Here is a 7923-nt window from a genome sequence, read left to right as displayed (position 1 = left end):
CAAAATGGCCACCATCGTCCCTGTACCCAAATCCTCCACCATCTCCTCATTGAACGACTGGCGACCTGTAGCCCTGACCCCCATCGTAAGCAAATGCTTCGAGAAGCTGGTCAGGGACTTCATCTGCTCTGCACTACCCGACTCACTGGACCCTCTACAGTTTGCATACCGCCACAACAGGTCCACTGATGATGCCATAGCCCTGACACTACACACTGCCCTGTCACACCTGGAGAAGAGAGACACGTATGTGAGGATGCTGTTTGTAGATTACAGCTCAGCATTCAATACCATCGTTCCCTCGAAGCTGGACAGGAAACTGCAGGATCTAGGACTGAGCAGCTCCCTCTGCAGCTGGATCCTTAGCTTCCTGTCTGACAGACGCCAGGTGGTCAGACTGGGCAGCATCACCTCATCCCCCATCACACTGAACACTGGTGCTCCACAGGGGTGTGTACTGAGCCCTCTCCTGTACTCACTCTACACCTACGACTGCACAGCCACTAACAGCTCCAACATCATTGTGAAGTTTGCGGACGACACTACAGTGGTGGGTCTTATCACCAACGGTGATGAGACGGCTTACAGGGAGGAGGTCAGCGCCCTGACCCACTGGTGTCAAGACAACCATCTCACCCTCAATGTCGCAAAGACAAAGGAGTTGATAGTGGACTTCCGGAGGTGCAGAGAAGTACACACCCCCATCACCATCAACGGCGCTGCTGTGGAGAGAGTGAGCAGCTTCCGGTTCCTTGGCGTACACCTGGCTGAGGATCTTACGTGGTCAGTACACACAAACAAAACAGTGAAGAAGGCGCAGCAGCGCCTCTTCTTTCTCAGGAGACTGAAAAGATTCGGCATGAGCCCCCGCATCCTCAGGACCTTCTATCACTGTGCCATTGAGAGCATCCTCACTGGATGCATCACCACCTGGTATGGCAACAGCACCGCCTACAACTGCAAAGCTCTCCAGCGAGTAGTGCGGTGCTCTGAACGGATAATTGGAGGTGAGCTTCCCTCCCTCCAAGACATCTACAGGAAGCGCTGCCTGAGGAAAGCGGGGAGGATCATCAAGGACTCCAGTCACCCCAGCCATAAACTGTTCAGACTGCTTCCATCAGGAAGGAGGTTCTGCAGCATCCGGTCCCGTACCAGCAGACTGAGAGACAGCTTTTTCCATCAGGCCATCAGACTGCTGAACACGTCATAGACACCTCAGCTTCACTACTGGAACTTCAACATTATGCACTCCACACTGTATATAAATGCCACTTGTTTTGCACATATTCAACTCTGTATATTTTATATATTTTATTATTATTATTATTATTATTATTTTATTTTATTTTTTTACTATTTAATTTGTAAAAATGTGTATACACACACACACACACACACACACACACACACACACACACACACACACACACACACACACACACACGTAGGAAAATATTTAGTATACACATCCAGAAATGCATACACTATTATATATTGTACATATATTTATTAGTTTCAGGTTGGCCATTCTTGTATTTTGCTCATTTGTGTTGTTGTGTTTGCACATCTCTGTTGCTTGTGGGGCTCGCACACAAGAATTTCACTCGCATGTGCTGTGCCAGTGTGCCTGCACATGTGATGTGACAATAAAAAGTGATTTGATTTGATTTGATTTGATTTATAGAAAGTCATTTTGCAGCTACAGCTATCGCCATCTGGTGGCGTTCAGATAGAATGCAGATTTTTTTTGGTAGTTCTGCTGGAGCTTCATTGTTTTTTTCGACTACATCCACTCTGCGTGCTTTTTATGACAACAAATGGGGATCCCAAATAACTGAAATTCAGCACATCATATACTCCCTCTCTACTTTTACGTTTAGGCTTTAAACTTTCCTTTTTTAGTAAAGCTTATAGTTAGGGCTGGGTCAGGCTGAATCCTCCTGTAGTTACACGGTTTGACCTGCTGTGGGCTTCACATAAGGCACTGAGCGTTTCTAGTTTTCTCACGTATTTTCACTCACCATGTGTTTATACGCCACTCTGACTTTACTCATGAGTTATTATTAATCTCTGACTCTCTTCCACAGTGTGTCTTTTGTCCTGTTTCCCACCCTCACCCCCAACCAGTCGCAGCAGATGGCTACCCCTCCCTGAACCTGGTTCTCCCAGAGGTTTCCTTCTGTTGAAAGGGAGTTTTTCTTTTTCTCTGTATTATTGAAAGGTCTTTACCTTACAGCTTAAAGCACCTTGAGGCAACTGTTGTTGTGATTTGGTGCCATATAAATATAATTAAACTGAACTGAATTGAATCATTACTGTACATATGTGAGCATGGAGTACTGCATGTTTGTGTGGGTCTTTGGAACATTTAAGCTTCTGCTTTTCTCTGATGATTTTAAAAGTTTAATAATAGTTTATATGGAAAAATGATAGCAAAACACATCACATCTGTTCACCTGAAGCCGTGGGACCAATATAAAAATTAATTTAGCATTATTTTAAGACGAACAGATTGTGTTTTCCACCCCCAATTGAATGGGATTGATAAAGTATATAGAGCAGAATTTCAATTTTGTGACCAAGTGTCCACACTGTAGGACATTCTTGGCTAGGGGGGGATAAGGAGTCTTTTCAACTAAATCAGTTGCTTTGTTTTACAAACCTGCACTAAGCCTTTTTCTATTTTTGCTTATTATTTGTTATGCACATGTTACCTATCCTGTCACATTGTTCACAAAACCTTAATCAAGGTTATACAGTGGGGCAAAAAAGTATTTAGTCAGCCACCGATTGTGCAAGTTCCCCCACTTAAAATGATGACAGAGGTCAGTAATTTGCACCAGAGGTACACTTCAACTGTGAGAGACAGAATGTGAAAAAAAAAAATCCATGAATTCACATGGTAGGATTTGTAAAGAATTTATTCGTAAATTAGGGTGGAAAATAAGTATTTGGTCACCTCAAACAAGGAAAATCTCTGGCTCTCACAGACCTGTAACGTCTTCTGTAAGAAGCTTTTCTGTCCCCCACTCGTTACCTGTATGAATGGCACCTGTTTGAACTCATCATCTGTATAAAAGACACCTGTCCACAGCCTCAAACAGTCAGACTCCAAACTCCGCCATGGCCAAGACCAAAGAGCTTTCGAAGGACACCAGGAAAAGTATTGTAGACCTGCACCAGACTGGGAAGAGTGAATCTACAATAGGCAAGCAGCTTGGTGTGAAAAAATCAACTGTGGGAGCAATCATCAGAAAATGGAAGACATACAAGACCACTGATAATCTCCCTCGATCTGGGGCTCCACGCAAGATCTCATCCCGTGGGGTCAAAATGATCATGAGAACGGTGAGCAAAGATCCCAGAACCACACGGGGGGACCTGGTGAATGACCTGCAGAGAGCTGGGACCAAAGTAACAAAGGTCACCATCAGTAACACACTACAACGGCAGGGAATCAAATCCCGCAGTGCCAGACGTGTTCCGCTGCTGAAGCCAGTGCATGTCCAGGCCCGTCTGAAGTTTGCCAGAGAGCACATGAATGATACAGCAGAGCATTGGGAGAATGTCATGTGGTCAGATGAAACCAAAGTAGAACTTTTTGGTATAAACTCAACTCGTCGTGTTTGGAGGAAGAAGAATACTGAGTTGCATCCCAAGAACACCATACCTACTGTGAAGCATGGGGGTGGAAACATCATGCTATGGGGCTGTTTTTCTGCCAAGGGGACAGGACGACTGATCCGTGTTAAGGACAGAATGAATGGGGCCATGTATCGTGAGATTTTGAGCCAAAACCTCCTTCCATCAGTGAGAACTTTGAGGATGAAACGAGGCTGGGTCTTCCAACATGACAATGATCCAAAACACACCGCCCGGGCAACAAAGGAGTGGCTCCGTAAGAAGCATTTGAAAGTCCTGGAGTGGCCTAGCCAGTCTCCAAACCTCAACCCCATAGAAAATCTGTGGCGGGAGTTGAAAGTCCGTGTTGCTCGGCGACAGCCCCAAAACATCACTGCTCTCGAGAAGATCTGCATGGAGGAATGGGCCAAAATACCAGCTACTGTGTGTGCAAACCTGGTAAACGACCTATAGTAAACGTTTGACTTCTGTTATTGCCAACAAAGGTTATGTTACAAAGTATTGAGTTGTATTTTTGTTATTGACCAAATACTTATTTTCCACCCTGATTTACGAATAAATTCTTTACAAATCCTACCATGTGAATTCATGGATTTTTTTTTTCACATTCTGTCTCTCACAGTTGAAGTGTACCTCTGGTGCAAATTACTGACCTCTGTCATCATTTTAAGTGGGGGAACTTGCACAATCGGTGGCTGACTAAATACTTTTTTGCCCCACTGTATTTGTAAATTTTACTACAAAGCAATAAAAGTAACAGTTGTTGTTATCTGGTTGAGCCTACCAGCAAGGTTATAAATAATGATGTCAGATGAACAATTTCTGAAAAATAGCTATGAATTCAAACAGTAGTATTAGAGTCCTTTTGATTTAACGACAGCCTGACTAACAAACACAGCTCGTGTTAACATTTTCTCATATGGATAAGTCTTGTAATAATCTGTCCTTAACCAGTTTTAATGCTGAAATGTTGAGTCAGCCCTGTTTAGCCATATATGTATGGTGTGTGTGTATGTGTGTGTGTGTGTGTGTTTCATTTTTAATAAAGGCTTTGAGGCTTCTCATTATGAGAAATGTTCTTGTGCATTGGTTACACATATGATATGATAGTAGCAGGCAATGTGTTTTTAGCCATATTTTCAAGTTGTGCCAAAGGGCCACAGTGTGTTTTTCCTTGTAATTACAGAGCTGTACTTGTTGATAATATTGTAATCATGATTTAAAAGAATAATATTAATAAGAAAAAAACAACTTCCCTCTGGTCTATGCCAGGGACCCCTGCCGTTTAGTGATCTCTGGAAATGACTGTGCTGCCTATTCATTGCTCTAGTTCTTTTTTCCTTACCAATTGAGCCGCAGCAGTGCGTCTCACCAGATCTTTGGCTGAAGATCTGATAAACAGATCTGCTCTACCATGTTTGTGTTCTCGCATTTCTATAACAGCATTGCTAATGTGGTCCAGGGTGGATAGCAAGTGGGAAGGGACATGCTGCAACACTCATGGGAACAGTGCTGGACAAGTGTGCTCCACTTAGTGTTCTGCCAGAACAACTCTGACAGCATGTCAATGCTAGTGAGGCGATGGGTGCCAATACTCTACCCCATATTAAGATTTTACACTAGAGCAGATGCCATATGATCTTTTCTGCCACTGCCACATGTCTCCTTCCCCTTCAGTTTCTCCTCAAAGGGATCCAGTAAATGGGAGGTGTGTGCGTGCGGGGAATAAACAGACTTCTTTCCAGCTTTGTGTTGCTAATGCGTTTCAGTGTTCAAAAGTCAACACTGCTAAAAAAAAAAAAAAGAAATAAGCTAACTTAACAGCATAAATACATACATACATAACAATAAACATCACCATTCTTCTGTTCCCTCACAGTAAGTGCACAGTTTTTACATGTATTTTACATGGCATCTGTGTTTGTGTGTGTTTGTGTGTGAGAGTGAGATAATCAGGTTCTTTTTTCAGACAGTTGCAGAAACACCTTGGCAACAGTCCCGAGCTTCAAGTTTCAGCTGAAGCCAACTGCTTAAAATCTCAACTATAAACAAACTAAAAAAATACACAATGTAGGTTAGCTAGCAGACATATATGAGAGGCAGTATATATGAAAAAGGTCACAAACTGTTGGTAGCTGTTCTACCTGCTCTCTCAGGCTTCCTCTGACTGCTGTTAGCGTTCTCGCTTTTATCATGTGATTCTTTTGTCATCTGTTGTTCTTGTTTTCTTTTCAGGATGAAGATGATGTCTAAAAATTCCACTTTTGACATCGTCAAAAGTGACATGCATTTTGACAGGCTGAAAGTACCCTTTTTTTATGGTATTCTCTGCAGATAATCTGGTCTTACCGGGACACTAAAATAGAAGAGACCCTCCTATGTTAATACATCTTGCTGCTCATCAGGCAATTTGAAATGTCTCCAGTTTCATATTTGTGTTATTCTGAAGAGGGCCGTGCTTCATTCTTAGACTGTCAATAATAACTTAAATTTGTGAAAATGGTCTTTGGCTCTCCTGGCCTTCCTTTGCATCAGAGATTTTGGTTTCTACTCAGGGTAAAGATTTATCATAACCCATTTCTCTTATAGTAATTAATCTATCGGCTTCACATTCTCTCCTGCCTCAGTCTCATTATTTTGCCTTTTTTATTCTTTGTTCATTTTCTTTTATTCTTTACTTCACATCTTTCTGTCTCTTTCATTCCCTTGTACACTAGCTGGTGTTTATTTTTTAAAATTTTCTTTTCTTTTTTTTTTTAAAAACTATGTCTACAAGCCTGTCAAATTGAGTTGAGATCATCATTTGTTGGGTAGATTTCTTGTTATTATATTTTTGCTCCTTCTTACTGGTGCTTATATTTATCCAACATTATCCCCATCTGAACCAAACTGACTTGTTCTAGATTCCATTTTGTATGACAAGATTTTTCCTGGCACCTCATAATGAAGAGAGGGGGGACTTTGTTTACTCAATTTACCAACTTATCCATCAGACTCAGTTTGGATTAGTCTTTATTTTTGGCACAGATTTACTTTTCCTATCAATCTCTCTCTTGCTCCCTCTGTCTCATACTCGTGTACATCACTCAATCTTGCTGTCTTCGTGTGTGTATATCCCTGTCTTTGCCTCAGTGTTTAGTGTTAATGGTTAATGAAGAATGTTGATAAAAAACTCTACATCTAGAATACAAATGTCAGTGAGTTAAACAAGGGTCTGTTTTGCTTCTCCTCTGCTTCAAGGCTCTTTTTATTTATGATATTCAGTGTTATTTCGGGGGGGGTTTCCAACTGAGATTAAAGCAGCTAAACAGCAAGTTGGCCTGCTGTCATCCGCTTGTATCATGTGAAGAACCCATTTATCAGGAATCTACAAATAAATGCATTTAATGACCAATGCCTCTCGTTTGTCAATCATGTTCACTGATAAGATATGTTTAAGCCGTGCAGATTCAAATTCTACACATGTTTTTGACATGAGTGGAAAGACTGTAGAACATAATCAATGTCTTTCTGCATAAAAACGCAGAAAGACATGCAAACACGGTTAATTTCCATGATTTTGTTACTTTGATGCATGCTTAGAGACTTTCCCACATGCTTCCCATTGAGATGCTGAAGAATCTTAAGAATCTTAGGTTAATTGTCTGTCTTGTTTTTCACATTTATTTCATTTTGTCTACAAGCTGCATCAAAGAGGAGTTTTGGAAAATAGTTGGTGAACATATCTGACATTCTGTAGGTGCATAAACAGATCGAAGTATAGCAGATCATTGTTAAATAAGGAAAGATCCTTAGAAAGAACTGAGCATGATTTATTGATATATAGAATTCAGTTATGCTGTTTAGCAATTAGACTCCGATGGCCCATCACATCAGAATGAAATCCCAGCTGTGATAGGAATTAGGGCAGGACCCTAAACGCTGGTGGTGGCGAAGATAAGATGAAGGCTTGGATGTAGTGACCTGCATGAATTGGAGATAGTGAGGAGGTGGGTTCCATGAAGGAGTCTGCAAGTGAGAATGAAATATGAGCAGTAAGATGTAAAGTACCCAGAGCGGAGGCTGATTGGCTTGAGGAAGGCAGGCAGAAAGATGTCAGAAAGAGTACAGCGATGGTGTCAGCATCAGGTTTTACAGCATGGGAAGGTGGATGTGAAGTAAAGAATAGACTAGCAGCCAACCACCTGGGAAAGCAGACAAATGAGTGAATACAAACATCCTTTATTGAACTCATGTACAAGCTTCATATTTTATTGCTCAGTTCAAGATTAAAATAATTCC

The sequence above is a fragment of the Astatotilapia calliptera genome, chromosome 14 (genome assembly GCF_964374335.1).
Source record: "Astatotilapia calliptera chromosome 14, fAstCal68.1, whole genome shotgun sequence".
NCBI lineage: Eukaryota > Metazoa > Chordata > Actinopteri > Cichliformes > Cichlidae > Astatotilapia > Astatotilapia calliptera.
The sequence above is the reverse complement of the archived record's forward strand: the minus strand, read 5'-3'. Positions refer to the sequence as shown.